The sequence below is a fragment of the Hippopotamus amphibius genome, chromosome X (genome assembly GCF_030028045.1).
Source record: "Hippopotamus amphibius kiboko isolate mHipAmp2 chromosome X, mHipAmp2.hap2, whole genome shotgun sequence".
Lineage (NCBI taxonomy): Eukaryota > Metazoa > Chordata > Mammalia > Artiodactyla > Hippopotamidae > Hippopotamus > Hippopotamus amphibius.
Genome location: NC_080203.1, coordinates 78,194,647 through 78,212,383, shown reverse-complemented (window position 1 = coordinate 78,212,383; position 17,737 = coordinate 78,194,647).

Here is a 17,737-nt window from a genome sequence, read left to right as displayed (position 1 = left end):
GAGAAATGAAAACATATGTCCACACAAAAACTTGTACATAAGTGTTCCTAGCAGCACTAGTCACAACAGTCAGAAGTTAGAAACAATTGAAATGTCCATCAATGGATGAATAGATAAACCAACTGTGGCATATGCATACAATAGAATATTGTTCAGTTATAGAAAGGAATGAAGGACTCACACAAACTGACAATTATGCTAAGGGAAAGAAGCCAGACACAAAAAGACACACATTGTTTTTCAGATAATTCCATTTATATGAAATGTCTGCAAGAGGCAAATCTAGAGAGACAAAGTAGATTAGGGATTTCCTAGGGCTGGTGAGGATTGAGAAATGGGGGTGGGGTGGGGTGGCTAAGGGGTATGGGGTTTCTTTTGAGGATAATGAAAGTGTTCTGAAATTAGACAGTGATGAAGGTTACACAACTTGGTGTTTATACTAAAAACCACTGAACTGCATACTTTAAATAGGTGAGCGGTATGGTGTGTGAATTATATCTCAATAAAACTGTTACTAAAATTTTTTTAATATGGGCAGAGAAAGAAAGACTCTCAGAGAAAACAGTAAAGGAAAAATCCCAGAGGTAGGATAACCCGGAGCAAGCACTGGGGCAGATACACAGAAAATAAGAATGGGTCAAGAGAGTTTTCTACAACAAGGGTCAAATGCCACGGACAAGCTGTGTATGATCACAACTGCCTTTCTTCTTTTCTCCCCTCGTTTTCCTCCTGTCTGGATGAGGAGACATCTCCACTATGACCTCCCTAGACCTCCCTAGAGGGCCCAGGAGGTCTGGGTCCTCTCATACTCAGGCACTAGGACCTATACTTATGCAAAAGTCTGGCACTGTATGAACAAAACAGAAGCTTGTTTACACAAAGACAGGGACCACATAAGAGGAAAGGATAAGATTACTACCAATGAAAAATCTTAGGATAATCATCTAGTCTCTTCCAGGTGACTTGTTTTTTTCCTGGAAGGAATATGAATTTTGTCAGTGGCTGGTACAAAGCTAAATGCCAGTGGGGCATGGTATGATGAAGTAGAATGGCCCTTGAGTACACTTCACTTTGGCAAAGTCATCATCAAAGAGCACTGAGTCATTTCCTATGCAAGACCCTTCATAAAGTATTTTAACCAACTGGATCTTTTGCCTTCAATTCTTCCTTGACTGGAGCTTATAATTCGAATCCATGAAGATCATGTGTACACTGGACCATGAGTTCTATCCTTGAAAAGATCACTAGTCATTCATTTCTCTACATCCAGCATCTCATCTCACAGGGGATCTGATACAATATAGGTACTAGCAAGGATATCTTTCTTTTTTTAATAAATTTATTTATTTATTTATTGGCTGCTTTGGGTCTTCATTGCTGCACACGGGCTTTCTCTAGTTGTGGAGAGCGGGGGCTACTCTTCATTGCGGTGCACGGACTCCTCATTGTAGTGGCTTCTCTTGTTGCAGAGCACGGGCTCTAGGCACACAGGCTTCAGTAGTTGCAGCATACAGGCTCAATAGTTGTGGCTTGCAGGCTCTAGAGCACAGGCTCAGTAACTGTGGCACACAGGCTTCGCTGTTCCACGCCATGTGGTATCTTCCTGGGGCAGGGCTTGAACCCATGTCCCCTGCACTGGCAGGCAGAGTCTTTTTTTTTTTTTTTTTTATTGGCTGTGTTGGGTCTCCTTTTGCTGTGCGCGGGCTTTCTTTAGTGTGGCAAGTGGGGGCTACTCTTCATTGTGGGTGCGCAGGCTCCTCATTGCCGTGGCTTCTCTTGTTGTGGAGCACGGGCTCTAGGCACGTGGGCTTCAGAAATTGCAGCACATGGGCTCAATAGTTGTGGCTCATGGGCTCTAAAGCGCAGGCTCAATAGTTGTTGCGCACGGGCCCAGCCGCTCTGAGGCATGTGGGAATCTTCCTGGAGCAGGGATCAAACCCGTGTCCCCTGCATTGGCAGGCGGATTCTTAACCACTGTGCCACCTAGGAAGTCCCAGTAAGCATTTCGTAACTGACCAATTGACTAACTGAATAAATGAATGAAGCAAGTGGACATACATTAACAAAAGAGCAACATATGTAAAGGTTGGAAGATAGGAGATATTAAATTCCTACAGTAGAGGGGCATGGAAGTAAGGGAAGATACTGAAGATTCCAGGTTTAGTTGAGGGGAGCCTAGTTTGCCTTGCCAGTTCAGGGAAAGTTCCTGAGTGGAGCTCCCCTAATCTGAGGCAATAGGAAGTGATGACCCTGGGGAAAGCAGAAAGGCATGCCCAGCCCACAGGTATGCCAATCCAAACACTGCACCCAACACACATAGCAAAACTGCAGGCCCAATTTGGCCTAAGGGCCATATTTAGGGTAACCTTTGGGAAGGCTTCTTAAGAGGAGGTGGCGGTCAGAAATGTATGGATGAAGGAAGAGAGAAAACATGTATGTTATGGGGAGTCCGCATTCCAAGGTCGAGTTGGGACAGATTGCTCAGAAGATGGGAACTTTGAGTTAGGGACACTGAGAGGCTAACCAAGGAAGAAAGAAGAGATTGGAGAAATGAGGTTAGCTGGAGCTGCCCGGAAGGAGACAAAGTCCCAGGAAGAGAACAATGGAGAAGCCACCCTAGGAGAAAGAGTCAGAATTTGGACTGGACTCACAGCACTTTTAGCATAATATCACAAATATCTGCTGAGGTGCTTGTCTTATCACCAGACTGAGCACAGGACCCTTGTCTGATTTTCTGAGCATGTGCCCTGATACCTGACAGTGCCTGCAGACTGAACAAACAGTTGGATGAATGGATGACTGAATCAGAAGAAGAGGAGTATTTGATGTGGTAGACAGCTTAGGAAACCATCCAAAAGAAGAAAAAAGCTTTTCGTGTTGAGATGTTTATTGCAGCATCATCTGTAATGGTGAAGAATTGGAAATACTTAAGTAAATGATGGTGCATCCACTCAATGGAATATTATGCGGCCATTAAAATGATAATTATAAAGACACTGTAGCAACACAGCAAACGATGATGATATAATGCTAAGGGACACAATCAGAATATGAAATTGCACCTATGCCGTGATTATAAGTATGTAAAAATGATGTATGCATACGGCCAAGCCCTGGAGAGGGTAGCATAAAAACGAAAACAGATGACTCATGGGATGGCAGGATGATCAGTGAATTATTTTTTCCTTTCTTTTGATTTGTTGATGTTATTTATGCCTTTACAAAGGAAAAAATAAAGTTGATAGGTAGCAGACAAACTGGACCATGAACTTGAAAACTGGACAGAAAGGGCTGGTGCCAGAGATGAGAATCCCCACAGAGATGATGTCGCCGAAGTGAAAGAAGGCTGAGGCTGGAGCTGAGGCCGCTGACATACAAAGGAAGGGGTGAGTTAGGGAGATGTATGCAGTTATTGTCGGCAAATCTGTGACATGAGCACATTGTGCCTGTGCTGGAATCAAGAGAGTACGGAATTTGAAATAAGACCGAAATTCTGCTCCTTACTAACTGTGTGATCTTTTGGGCAAGTTTATGAACCTCTCTGGGCCTCAGTTTGATAATCTGTAAAATGGAGCTAAAGTTGTTAATTCACGGGGTTATTTTGAGGGTTAAGTGGAAGAGAATGCTTATGAAAGCCCTTTGTAAATGACAAAGCTTATGCAGCTATAAACAGTTATTATTACAGTTCTCATCATCATTATAGTTATGTCTCCCAACTTGCTTGAAATTCCATCCATAAGAGATTTATTTCAGTAACAAGCACATACTTCTATAATAATTTGAGGGAAGATCTAGCAGTCATTCAAGAGTCAATAGAGTCTAGTTCAGTGGTTCTCAACTCTGGCTGCTATTAGAATCACGTGGGGAGATTTTTTTAATTGATGCCCAGGCCCCACCCGTAAGCCATTAAGGCAGAATCGCTGGAGGTGGAACCCAGGCAGGGGTATTTTTAAAGCTCCCAATCTGGGCCCTCCCTGGTGGTCCAGTGGTTAAGGCTCCGGACTTCGAATATAGGGGGTGCAGGTTCAATCCCTGATTCAGGGAACTAAGATCCTGCTATGCCATGTGGTGTGGCAAAAAAAAAAAAAGGCTCCCAATCTGCAGCTGGAATTAAGAGTCACTGGCAAGTGGGCCCTGAAGCCGGGCAGCCCTGACTTCAAGTTCCAGGTTAAATTTTGTCTCCTCCTCTCAAAGACATAGAGAACAGACATTGGTTGTGAAGGGGGAGGGGGCTTGGGAGGAGGGATGGAGTAGGAGTTTGGGGTTAGCAGATGCAAATTAGTATATATAGAATGGATAAATAACAAGGTCCTACTGTATAGCACAGGGAACTATATTCAATATCCACTGATAAATCATAATGAAAAGAATGTAAATAGAATGTATATATTCATATAACTGAATCACTTTGTTGTACAGCAGAAATTACAACATTGTAAATCAACTATACTTCAATTAAAAAAATTTGTCTCCTCCACTTCCTAAGTGTGTGATCTTGTTACATAATCTCTTTAAGCCTCACTTCCCTTATTTGGAAATAGAAACAATGGTACCTACCTTGTAGGGTAGTGCTGAGGATTAAAAGGGTTAATACATGTGAACAACTTTAGCACAATGCCTGGCCCACAGTAAGTGCTATGTGGTATTCACTAGTTTTGTTGTTCTTTGTAGGCTCTGTTCTTACCTCATCCTGAGGGACCTGTCTTGACCTTAGCAAAGGGAAGAGAAGGTGCAGCATGGAGTCTGCTTTACCACCAGTCTTGCTCTAACTTTCTATCTCCAAGTCCCCAGTGGCTACTCTCTTTCCTCAGATGTTCTAATACCTTGAGCTTGAATCTCTGACACATGACTTTTATAGCTGCCCCTCTTTAATGAAAATCGGCTTCCCCTGGGGATCTCATATACCTATTTCTCTCTTCAACCTCCAGGCCTATCATGTGCTATGGACTAGTCTTGGTTGTTACTTAAATAATAAGCCTGTCAATTAGGCTAGATTCCACCTGCCCACTTTCACCTAAGCCTTGCCTAGCCGGGTCCCACCCAAACCAAATCTTGTTTCTGACATATTTCTGAAAAGAAAATCCACCAGATTTGTACACTCTCTGTCTTTACGGAACAAAGGACAGAGGTAAGTCACCCCAGATTTCTTATCTAATGGGGAGGTGAGAAGGTAGTAGAAAGAGGCCAGGCATCTCTCTTGAGTGTGTACAGTCTTCAATGGTGACAGGCGTCTGCAATAACTAAAACTGCCTGAACATTTTTTGTACTCTGTATAAATTTCCTATGGTTGCGGGAACAAATTGTCACAAGCTTGGTGGCTTAAAACAACACACATTTGAGGGAATTCCCTGGTGGTCCAGTGGTTAAGACTCTGCACTCCCAATGCAGGAGGAATCAGGGAACTAGATCCCACATGCTGCAACTAAGAAGATTCTGCATGCCACAACTGACCCCGTGCAGCCAAATAAATAAATGGATATTTTTTAAAAAAACATTTATTTTTTTACAGTTCTGTAAGTCAGAAGTCCAAACTCTGTCTTCCTGGGCTGAAATCAAGGTGTCAGTAGGGCCACCCTCCCTCTGTGGGCTCTAGGGGGAGGATCTAGTCCTTTTGTCTTCCAACTTCTGGTGGCTGCCAGCATTCCTTGGATTGTAGCTGCATCATTCCAATCTCTGCTTCCTTGGTCATATTGCTTTGTCAATATTCTCTCTGACTGCCTCTCATAAGGACACATGTGATTGCACTTAGGGCCCACCCAGGCAATCCAGGACAATCTCCGCACCTCAAGATCCTTATGTTAACCACATCTGTAATATCCTTTTCTGCCATATAAGATAGCACTCACAGGTTCAGGGGATTCCATTGTGATATCTTTGGGGGGCCATTATTCAGCCTACCACAAACTCCAAGGGGTTTTCTCCTTTAATTCCCCTGAAACCCTCTGCCTGGTTCCCTCCTGCTTGAGAAATGAGGCCATTCAAGCTTCACGGAATTTGTGTCTTTTCTGTGTGTGTTTATGGTCTTTTTGCTGTCTGTTATTCGTTTGAATTGCCACTGCAGTGCCCTGAGCACCCAGGGCCTCGGAATTTTAGCATTCTTATGAGAGATTCCCTTCCTTTGGCTGTGTGGATCTGGGCCTCCCTGGCGCAGGCCTTAAAGAGGCTGAATAGTTTGTTTCTCTGGAAAGATTGGATAATTGCTGACCTGGAGCTTCCTGCCCCCGCCCGAGTCCAATACCATACCTTTTTGATTCAGCTCCTTCCTGTTAGTACCTACTCCTTAGACATAGCCCAGTAGCCCACTCTGTGCCATGGCTTCTGTGTTGGGGATATTATATCAATAATAGCCAGGGGGAGAGAAAAGTATGATTCTAATGCAACACTCTGAGTGCGATACTAGGAATCCTAAGGTGTTAAGACCCCACCGAGAAGGACCCCTGACACAGATGGGAGTTGTGTGCAGGTAGTCAGGAATCCCTGAACTGCCTCTAAGACAATGGCTATCTCACTTGCCCTAAATCTCCCTGCCCCAAGATGCTCTAAGCGTAGTACAGGTATGGCAGTTCGCACACTTGGAGTCCTGGCTTTCTCATTAGATTGCTACATGGCTTTGCCAGGTTACTCTAATCTTCTGAGCCTCAGTTTCTTCTTGTACTAAAATTGAGAAGGAAGTTACATTACTAATATAACTCATATTAATAATAGTTATATGAATAACATATTACAATGGTAATAACATATCATTGTAACTCATATCATAATAGCTATATTAACAGGTTGCTGTGAGGATTTGGTGAACAGGGTATGTGAAGGGTTTTATAAAATATAAAGCACCATAACCTGTTCTAGTGGTTATTCTTAGCTCACCACTCACTCAGTCTTTTCCTTCCTTGCCTGCTCTCCAGCTTCCTGCAGGCTATTTCATGCTAATCTTCTGTTTTAGCTAATTCAATCCTGCTTCTTTCATTGTTTCCTGACTCATTCCTTGCTCTACACACACCAGGGAACAATTTGTTTCTCACCTATTGCTCTGCTTCCAGTCAATCTCTTGCCAGTCATACATTAACATTTACAAACAAGCCCATTTACAGAGAAGCACTACTTCAAAGGGGGTTATCAGCCTTCCAAATTTCTGCCCACTCTAGAGGAGATTCTCTACTGGGTTCCAGCCACTCATGCAGTCAACCAATATTTACTGAGCACCTACTATGGACCAGGTACTGTATTAAGTACTAGGCATACGAGTGAGAATAAGACAGTCCTGGTCTCTGGCCTCAAGGGAGCTCACAGGCTGGTGGAGGGGTCAGGCAAGCAAACGAGTGATTCGCATTTAGTATGAAGGTACCATTAGAAGAAAGCACAAAGCTCTGCAGGAGCAGATGAAGGGGCAGCAGATTCAGTGGGTAGGTGATGTCAGGAGAGGCCTCCCAGTTTGGGACTAGCAGATGCAAGCTAGTATATATAGAATGGATAAACAACAAGGTCCTACTGTATAGCACAGGGAACTATATTCAATATCCTATGATAAACCATAATGGGAAAGAATATGAAAAAGAATATATATATATATATGTGTATATTTGAGTCACTCTGCTGTACACCAGAAACTAACACAAACTTGTAAATCAACTACACTTCAATAAAAAAAAGAGAAGCCTTCCAGAGGAAGTGATACTCCAGAAGGGGTGATATCTAAGCTGAGGCCTAAAGGATAAGTAGAAATTCGGTGAGGTGAAGAAGGAATTTTCCAAGCAGAGGGAATGGTGTCCATTATGGATGAATTGAAAGGACTTTAGTGTGGCAGGAGCATGGAGTGTGAGGAGGGGGTTGTGGGTGGTCAGCATGGAGAAGGAGGCAGGAAAGAGAAGCAGCAGCCTGATCGTATTGGTCCATATTCAAAGCCATGTTTTGACCTTACTTCCAGGGAAAGAGGAAGCCAATGGAGAGTTTTCAAGAGTGGCACATCATATCTACATTTACGAAATCCTTCTCACAGTTTTATAGGGAACAGATTGGAAGAAAGCAAGAATTGGATGTGAGGGGACCAGTTGGGAGTTCCATACAGGGATCCAGATGAAAGCATGTGGTGACCCAGACAGGGTGATGGCAGTGGGAATGGAGCAAGTTAGAGCAATGCCAGAGAGATGTGGATGGTAGGATCAATGGGATTTGCTTGGTGATTGATCATATATGGGGGCCAAAAAGGAGGAAGGGGTCAAAGTTCCCAGATTTCTAGTCACCTGGGTGGACAGCAATGCCATGCCCTGGGATAGGGAACACCGGCGGAGGGGCAGGTGCAGGGTGGAAGAAAATAGCTCATTGAGTTTAGGATGTGTTGATTTTAAAGTGTCTGTAAAACATCCAAACAAATTTGTAGATGTGCAGAACAGAGGGTCAGGTGAGAGAGAGGTGTAGCATCAACTGACCAGGGCTGCTCCCTGGAGCCATGCAAGTGAATAGGATGGCCCACGGAGAGGGGCTGAGGATAGAGCCTGGAGGAACCCCAGTCTTTAAGGAATAAGGCGAGGAATAGGAGCCCAGGCTCTACCTCATGGTAAATATATAATAAACATAGCGAAAGGAATCAAAGTAGACTGAGAAGAATTGGCTAGAGATAATTAACCCTCTTTGGGATGGAGAAAAAGAGACACAAGGCTTCAGAAAGGAGGTCAAGCTTGAGCTAAATCATGAAGGATGACTAGGAATTTACCGGAAAGACAGGGGAGGAAAATTTCATTTCAAGAAGAGTAAAGAGCATGTTCAACAGTTCAAAAACAGAAAAACTCATGGCCTTTGCACATGGATTCCCCCAGATTTCACTTATGTCTTTACCCCTTATAATCTGGCTGTGTATCCTTAATAAATCTTAATATCCTTAATAAAAGCCAAAGTGATGGTATTCAGGGAAGATTTTCTGATTTACTATATAAGTGCCTTACTTTCCTTTTAGATCTGTATTCATGGCTCGCTCCATAACTGAGGGAGCCTAGATTCAGGTGGTAAATACATTTCATGCTGCACTCCAACTGAATGGCCGGGACTACTAAGAGTGATGTGTTAAGAAGGAGTCAGAGGGTGCAAGTGAACTCAGTGGTAGAATGCTATGATTGATTAGCAATGTCTGCCATGGATGGCGGAAAAAGGAGCTGTAGTACATGTGCCTTATGTTTGTCATGCTGGCCTAGACTTTTCCCTTCTGCTTTCACCTCTCCCTCACTGTCTGAACCCTTGAGGGGCGAGGATAGGATCTCGTGAATCATGAATTGGCAACTCTCCACTCCTAAAGGACACGGTCTTCAGGAGAGAACGAATATTTGCTGAGAACTTATTCACTGATCAGTCATCAACTGAGTATGTACTATATGCCAGGAACTAAAACTAGCCCCTAGGGGATCCAGATAGACTACATGATTGTTCACTCAGCCACATACTTCATTGTGTCGAACCAAGGGAGTAAATCTCAGATTTAGGGCTCCATACTGAGAGAAAGCATGGCTCTTTTATTCTCAGAGCGTGGGCAATGTCCAGATTTAACTCTAAGGCACTAGCATGCAGTAAGGGTCTGTTTATTGTGATCTGGTTCTATTTTTTTACCTTAGCTTACGCTGTGTTTACTGGCCCACTGAGCACAAAAAAAAAAAAAAAAAAAAAGAGCTGCCTGCTCTTACAAAAACTAGTAAATCATGCAAGCATATTCAGCACAATCTAGCATATTCTTTCTCACACAGCAACTGCTCAAAGCTTGTTTTGTGTCTGCCTCTTACTTACACGGCACCCCTCATCTCTCTATTCTCACAAAAAAACCTCTGTATTGGTTCTAATGCTCACTGCAGGACTGTTCTGGGTATTGTATGGTGGAGGGGAGTGAGTCATAAAGAGAGGTCACCTGAACCCTTAGAGAAGCCTCCCGGGCCAGTTCTGGAGACTCAAGGATGCAATCATTCCTCTCCAGCAAACTGGCTAAGAAATAGGTAATCGCTGCAGGCCAAACATCAGAATTGAAAGTGTGAACACTTTCAAGGCCTGGGAAATTTGAAGCTACAGAGTGAGGTTTTTAGCAGCTGATAGTTGGAAATGCGAAGGCAGAGGTGAGAGAGATTGGGGGCTGAGACATCTAGAGGGCCTCTTGACTAAGAAACAGGCAGAGTGCGAGGTTGCAGGAAAGGAAAACCAGGTGAAGCTGCTGGCCCAGTCACATCAGCCCTTCAGTGCATCTCAGTTCCCTGGATATAAAGAGAGCCATTATTGATTGGAGTGTGTTGTACATAGGAAAGGTGTGGGGGCAGGGGGAAAGTTATTAGAACTACTGGCCTAAACAGTAAATCTATCTAAAAAGAGAGGGTTTGGGGTCTCTATAAAGAAAACTTTTTTTTTGCATTTTTATTGAAGTATAGTTGATTTATAATGTGTTAGTTTCAGGTGTACAGCAATGTGATTCAAATACATATATATTATATACATGTATACATATATATAATAATAATAAACTTATGAAATAAAAATAAATAAACGAAATAAAAATAAATAAACTTATGAAAAAAAAAAAGAAATCGAGCACACTACCTGGCACAAGTGGGCGTTTGACAAATGTCAGTTGTCTCCCTCTTCCCCTTCTTTGAGGAAGGAACTGTGCATTATTTATGTATTTTTGGATCTCTGGCACACGGCTTGGCACACAGAGGACCTCAAACGTTTGCCAAGTTGAACTGTCAAAGAAACGTGGTCATGTTGGAGGATGACATTAGGCAAAGGCTCAGTGCCTTGATATAAAACATTGGAAACAGGAATAGGAGGCAGGCACAAAACCATTTGCAGAGTTATACACAAGCCATGTCCAATTCATTTATTTCTGTCTTTACTGATTCAGTATTAACTACATTTTTTTCAATTTGCTATCCTGCCTATTTTTTAAAATTTATTTTACTGAAGTATAGTTGATTTACAGTGTTGTGTTAATTTCTGCTGTACAGCAAATTGATTTAGTTATGCATATATATATATACACACACCCTTTTCCTATTCTTTTCCACTATGGATTACCACAAGCTATTGAGTATAGTTCTCTGTGCTATACAATAGGACCTTGTTGTTTATCTATCCTATATATAATAGTTTGCATCTGCTAATCCCAAACTCTCAATCCATCCCTCCCCCAACTACATTTTTTATTCAGATTTTTGTTCCCATCACACCAGTGGCATACTTGTACCTTAGCAATTATCATGTTATAATAAAATTATATATCTATACTTTGTTTCCCCAGCTAAATTGTAATTTCCTTGAGTACAGAGAATGTGCTTTATTCATCTTTGTATTGCCTATACCTAGAATAATTCTGGCCATATAAATACCCATTTGACATTTGTTTGTTTTTTTTAACTGTTGAGCTGTTTTCACTTACTTTGACATATCTACATTTGGTGAGAAAATTTTCCCTAATATGTCTCATCAATTGAGTTGAAGTTTCTTTCAAGGTGGAAGCCATATTTCTCCTATGGGCCCTAGCACAGGATTGGAACCATAGTGGGTGCTAACTGCATATTTAATTGACCAATACATATTCTCCTGCAATAGAGAAATGTCATTCCACATCATAAAAAACATTTCTGTATGAAGTAAAAGTATACAAGGTTCTGATATGGTCCATTCATGTCATACCATGTCAGATAAAATTTGACTCCAATACAACCAAAGAACAAACACAATTTACTTGCTTCTGAAAAAAGAAAATAATGTTACTGTTTTTATACAGATAAAAAAGCAACAGATCACCCCAAATCCCACCATCCAAAAATAATCAGTGTTAATATTTAGTGAACATCATTTCAGACATCTCTCTATGCACATACACAGAAAAAAGATGAATGGATGGCTAGATAAAAAAGATTTTATGAAAATAGGATCATAGCGTACAGGGCACTTTTATTAAAAAGTATTCAATCTAATTTTACCTGAATTTAACATAAGAGTAAAATGAAACCAAAGGAATTGCTAACCTTTGGATAAATATTATTTAACCTCAAGAGATATTGACTCCACACTATAGAAGATTTATCACCATTATACTTTTTCTCATCTCCTCTACCCCAACCTCCAGATTTTTATTAGTTATAACATTACTCTGTCAATGTTGTTAACTGTTATATACTGCTTTGCCACCAGCATCACCCTAGTTATTTAGGGAATGTGTATGTAGTGTAAATATTTATTTACTTAAATTAATTCAATGCTCTACCTATATTCTTTTTTTTTTTCCCACACTGTGTGGCATGGCTTGCAGGATCCACGGATACACCAGGGATTGAATTCAGGCCTACAGCAGTGAAAGTGAAGAGTCCTAACCACTGGACAACCAGGGAATTCCCCTATCTGTATTCTTTTATCATGGCTTATCTATTCCCAGATTTTTTAATTTGATTTTTCTCTTGATTGGCTGGATTTCGTAGAGGGTTCTAGGAATGCTGTACTTGCTGAGTTCTGCTGTAGCCTTTTTATTTGACAAAGTAGTTGGCTGAATATGATGTCTTTGAGTCTCAAATTTTGTCTCAAAATTTTATAGACCTGCTTCATTGTCTTTTGGTATTGGATATTGCTATGAAGTCTGAAGCCAGGCTGATTTTTCCCTCATATAAATATGTTACTTTTTTCTGTCTATACACCTGAAGAATAGTTTTTTTTTGTTTGTTTTTTTCTTTTTTAGTCCTTGATGTTCAAAAGCTTACTTACAATGTCTCAATAACAGTCACACTTTTAAATTTTTTCTGGAGCACAGTATGTCCTTTCTGTCTACAGATTTGGTTCTTCTTTCATTTCAGGGAAAATTTTCTCTATTATATTCCTAAGTACCTTTTCTGCACAATTTGTTGAATTATCCATAGACTTGAGGAACCCTAACTAACCTAGTTACATTGTCTTCATTTTCCATGACTATTATCCTATGATTGAATTAATAGCTTTGTCCTTTAGCTTTGATTCAGTGTGATTATCACAATACTTCCTTCCATGTCAGTGATTCTATTTTCAGTCATGGCTATTTGAGACACACTGTTTCCAGTTAATTTGTGAGTTCTGAAATAGTTATTATTTTGGTTCTTTCTATGTTTCTTTAATTCTGCCATATCCTCATTTTATTGTTTATTATCTTGTCCTTGAGTTCTTAGTTACTGAATTCATGTTTTGGGGGGAATCTAACACGCAAAATACTCAGAATTTTCTTGTGTTCCTTGGGTTGTGTTTTCTTTCATATATGTTTATTTTAATTAAACTTTTTATTAAATCATTGTAGCTTCACATGCAATTGTAAGAAATAATGCAGGGAGACACTGTGTAATCTTCATCCAGTTTCTCCCAAAGGCAACATCTTGCAAACTATAGTACAAATCACAACCAGGATATTGACATTTATACAATTCATCTATTTTATTCAGATTTCCCCAGGTTTACTTACGCTTATTTGTGTATGTGTGTGTGTTTACCTGTATGCAATTTATCACGTGTAGGTTTGTGTATCCACCACAGTCATCAGGATACAAAATAGTCCCAACACCACAAGGATCCCTTGTTTTACCTTTTTAACCACACCCTTTCACCTCACTAAAGTAGGGAATTGACTTTTTTCACTCAGCATAATTTCCTGAAGATCTATCCAAGTTATTGTATCAACAGTCTGTTCCTTTTATTGCTAAGTAGTATTCCATGGTATGGATGTACCACAGTTTGTTTAACCACTTGCCTGTTAAAGTACATCTGGGTTATTTCTAGTTTAGGGCTATTATGAGGAAAGCTGCTATGAAACATTTGTGCACAGGTTTTTGTGTGAATATAAGTTTTCATTTCTCTGGGATAAATGCCCAAGACTGCAATTGCTGCTCCATATGGATTTAATCTCTTGTTTGCATACTATATTTCTTCCCTTTTCTTCTCTGGTTGTGGTAGTATGTTGGCATGGTAGCCATGCCATCCATTTCTTTTTCCTTTGTTTATGCTTAACATGGCCAGGTCTGGCCAGAGCTTCTATTTGTTTTGATATAATTTGGTTGAATTCTCCATGACATGCTTCCCAGCGTATCTGTGACTTTTTCATATTCCTTTCCAAGGTCTTGTTTGAAAGCAGAATGTTCTGTTCAATCCATTATTCTGTAGCTAAAGCTCTGCCTCTCTTGCTGAGGGACCTGACTCTGATCTCTGTCTTCTGATGTTTGATTAAATATCCATATGTGGCCCATTCGACCTGCCAGGGGTATATTCCACTCCCAAAGCTTTGGCTCAATACTCCTAAGAAATAGGGAAGTAAGGAACCTCCAGAAAATGGCAAGCCCTGACAGCACCCCCTGCCTTGGCTGAGATCCTGCAATAATATGTATGGACTCTTCTCTTGGAGGTATTCTCTGGACTGTTCTCCACATGCTCTGTTCTTCAACCCCTCTCCCCATCCCCCACTAATCCAAACCCCTGTTGACTACTATTCACATTGGTGGGGTTTAAGTGATAACTTACAGGATTTTGTTGACTTGCCTTTTTCCCTAAGCGCTGCTTCTGGTGCTGGGAGCAGAGTTAGGAACCTTTACCAAGGTCTTCAGTTTCCATCCTTGGCTGCCACTTTTGGCAATTCATAGTTTGAAGTTTTACTCTTTGTTTGCTGCTATTCAAATTGTTTTTTTTTTTTTAACTTATGATTTAGTTTTATTCGCTTTGTTAGGTATTTGGCAGCAGTGGTACTGGATTCAGAGTCTATAGGTCAGTTTTATTCTATCAGCTTTCCCAGAAACCTCAGATGGTATTTTTTTTTAAATCCTCTTTGTGCTAAAGGACTTGAGGCTGGACTTTTAGGAAAGCAAGGAAATATAATAGAGTTGGGAAGTCACTGCATCCAGAACCAGCAAGGGAGGACATAAGTTGGCGGGGCACATCCAAACATGGAGCAGACTGGGGACCCCTAACCGAATATGAACCTTCCTTTCCTTCATTGCTCTTACCCAACTCTTTCCTAGTTCTGCCAGTTTGCCTCCAAATTCTTTCTCACGTGTGTCCCTTCCTCTTTATCTTATTATCACTGCCTTTAGTCAAGCCCTCCTCTTTCTCCTGGATTTCTGCAACATTCTCCTAACACGGCTTCATGCCGCTAGTTTCTTTCCCATGGAGGCCAGCCTCCCCACACTGCCACTGAGTCAGTTTCCCTAAAATACAACTTTGTGTATACCCTCTCCATTCAAAGGCCATCAGAGAACTCCCAATTGAAAAAAAAAGAAAGAAAAGAAAAAAAAAAGAAAATTAAGTTCAAACTTCTTAACATGGTCTACAATAATAAGAGGAGCTAACATTTATATGGAACTTCCTAAATGCTGAGAGCATTCTAATTGATTTTTACATATTGAATGATTTCATCTTCAAACCTTTGAGGTAGTTGTAACTATCCTCATTTTGCATATGAGGAAACTGAGGGAAGGAGGTCCCATAATTTTCCTAAGGCCACACAGTTAGTAAATGGAAGAAATGGGATTCAAATGCTGGTAATGTGTCTCCAGAGTCCATGCTCTTAAACTACTTCATGATATTGCCTCCCTACAATGCCCTTCATCATCTGCCTTTGTAGCCTTATGACTGTCTCATTACCACCCATACACCAACATTCCGAGCACATCAAGTAACTTGCTGTTCCCCGAACACACCATATACTGTCACAACTCTGTCCCTCTTCACATACTGTTCTCTCCATGGACTGCTCTCACTATCCTCTGCCAAACCTACTTGGTAAATCCCCTTCATCACTTTTTTCTCCTGTTGTGTTTTGCTAAAATGCAAATTTAATTTTGCAGTTGCTGTTTTGCCCTTCAGTGAAGCCCCATTGCCGCTAGGATACACCCAGCTTTCTCAGCACAGTAGATAAGGCCCTGCCCAGTCTAGCCCTTACCTATCAAGTATCATCTTTTCATTTTTCCCTTCACACCTCACACTCCATCCATACCAAACTACTTGAAGTTTCCCGAACACACCATTCTGTTCCACGCCTGTATTCTTTTGCCCCGTTCTTCCTTCTGATTTGAATCCCACATATATGTCAAGACTCAGTGCAATCACCTTCTGTGTGGTAAAGCTTTCCCTGACCTTCCCTTCCCTGCCATGCCTTGCCTTGCCCTCTCCTCCTTTATTCTCTTCCATCAGAATTGGCTATTCTCTTCTCAGTGTCACTCATGCACTTTGTACATTATTTCCATTATAGCATTTATCACACCATTGCACAATTATTTTTTTACACAGCTGTCAGCTAGCTCCTTTATAAACCTTCTTGAGGGGAATGGCAGGTTGTTTTATTTCTTTAAAATTTACTCTAACTTGTACTTAGCACACAAAAGACACTCCCAAAATACGTGTTGAATGAGTGAATTTTAACAGCACCAACATCAAGCACAGTGCTAGGACACAGTAGGTGCTCAATAAATATTTGTTTAGTTAACAAATAAATGCTCAAGCCCTTTTCTCACTGTTACGTGCTTTCCTTCAAGGTACTTTCCTACTTCTTCAAACAGATCCTTTAGTAGGAGCCCCCAGTGCCTCTGAGCCAGCTTGTGGGTCTATTTTCCAGTGCAAAGGGTTACCTTGAAGGAAATAGCATGACCTATGGAAACATGGCTAGAAGAGAAAGACTGTGTCAACCTGGCAGGAACAGACAAGGGTAGAATATTTGCCAGCCCCTAACAGGCTTGGTGCAAAGGTAGCTCTGTAGATAATGGCTAAGTCTTTCTAGGGCAATGTTTCCTAAACTTGAGTGGACAAAAGAATTATTGGAATATAATTCTCCATGAGTCTCTGCATGTGTTGTAAGTAGAGGCATTGACTTTTTGTTTTAATAAATATATTTATTTATTATTTTATTGGCTGTGTTGGGTCTTTTTTGCTGTGCCTGGGCTTTCTTTTTAGTTGCGGTGAGTGGGGGCTACTCTTCATTGTGGTGCACGGGCTTCTCATTGCCGTGGCTTCTCTTGTTGCGGAGCACAAGCTCTAGGCGCGTGGGCTTCAGTAGTTGCAGCACATGGGCTCAATAGTTGTGGCGCACGGGCTTAGTTGCTCCGTGGCATGCGGGATCTTCCTGGAGCAGGGATCAAACCCATGTCCCCTGCATTGGCAGGCGGATTCTCAACCACTGTGCCACCTAGGAAGCCCGAGGCATTGACTTTTAAAGGGTGATTGCACAGTGAAAAGTCTTGGAAGATAGAGATAGTATATCCCTCCAGAACAAAAGACAGGTTTATTTCTCTCCTGTATAATAGAGATAATCTCTCCTCTAAAGCTCAGTCATGCTTATTGCTCATTATAAAAGATTCAGCTTCCCTAAGCTTGGTGTTCTTCTATAACACAACCCACTGCATGTGTTTGCATCACTTGGCCCTCTTCATGTCATCTGTGAGAATTAGGGCATGGGAAACTGACATGGATGCTAACACTCTGGCTACTGGTACTGCTGAGCAATAGTAATAATAACCATATAAATAATAATAATAATAATAACAGCAAGTCTTGACCCTGACCCAGAAATTTCATGTCTTCTGCCAGAATCCATGAAACCATGACAGGCAAACTTGTTAACATGCTAGTAGAGTAAAATCTCAAACCCTTCACAGTTCTTGACAAGAATCATGTGAAGAGCTTGCTTAAAATGTAGGTTCCTGGGTTGTCCCTCAGACTATGATTTGATGATTCTAGAATGAGGCCCAGTAACATGCATTTTTGATAAGTGATT